At 40.9% G+C, this 844-nt stretch overlaps 1 protein-coding gene across 1 annotated transcript in view; it reads left to right on the top strand.

Annotated features, from left to right (window-relative positions):
- The first annotated feature begins 228 nt into the window (after nucleotides 1-228).
- LOC137624411 (N-acetylneuraminate lyase-like) overlaps nucleotides 229-844 on the top strand; it is a 22,372-nt gene continuing 21,756 nt past the window's right edge. Inside the window, exon 1 of the mRNA XM_068355156.1 lies at nucleotides 229-425. The gene's annotated coding sequence lies outside the window, so the exon portion shown is untranslated. The remainder of the gene's footprint in view (nucleotides 426-844) is intronic.

The raw sequence follows: 844 nt of genomic DNA, 5'->3' as shown, positions 1-844 counted from the left end.
CGAGAAAAAGAGGGAAAACACAGTATAAGATGTTTTTCTTATCGATGTAATACAATCAAATATTGAAAGTGAACACATTAACACGAAACACAACACGGAATTAATGAAGCTGAACAGAAATTCACAGCAGAGCGCGATAGCTTGCGCCCTCTACTCTACTCCAAGGTCATGTAATCTGTATCTTAGTAACCCCAACCCAAAGCGAGATCTCATGATACCCCTACTAGCAACCCCCGCCACCGAGGAGAGATATTGTTCCTCCTTGGGAGGGCCTTCGTAGACAGATTCGGGTTGGGCTCAGAAAAGTGCTTTGAAACCAGTTTCGCCGGGCTAGTCACTGTACCGGGATCCCCTTCAGTTACCAGTCGGTGTTGATTGTGACAGACGCATTCGGACTTCGATTTTCCTTTTTCTTCGCATTCGAGGTAACGTTCAATACTTCTTTTTTAACTTTCCGATGTCATGACAATTATTATTTACTTGTTATAATGACTCGTCTTGATAACGGCAACTGAATTCTCACAGTAGGATATGTTAGAGAATCCTGTTAGCCCCGATGATCAGATGAACTGCCAACGTATATCCTCTCATTTTGATATTTCATGTAAAAACGAACGTCACCAGAAACGGAAATTCAGAAGATTATTTAAAAAGTAAAAAAAAAACAAAAAAAAAAAAAAGGTATCATAACACGATTTAGCATCAGTGCAGTTAGTACTGTACGTGGCCAAAATAGTTTGTGCGTTGAACAGTTGTGTTGGATATATCAGCTGCTTAACGGCGAAGACTACAGAAGATAACTACGGACCGTGGGTGATGCTTCAAAATACGTTGCTACGGTACG

The sequence above is a fragment of the Palaemon carinicauda genome, chromosome 31, assembly GCF_036898095.1.
Source record: "Palaemon carinicauda isolate YSFRI2023 chromosome 31, ASM3689809v2, whole genome shotgun sequence".
In the NCBI taxonomy this organism is placed as follows: Eukaryota; Metazoa; Arthropoda; class Malacostraca; order Decapoda; family Palaemonidae; genus Palaemon; species Palaemon carinicauda.
The sequence above is the reverse complement of the archived record's forward strand: the minus strand, read 5'-3'. Positions and strand labels throughout refer to the sequence as shown.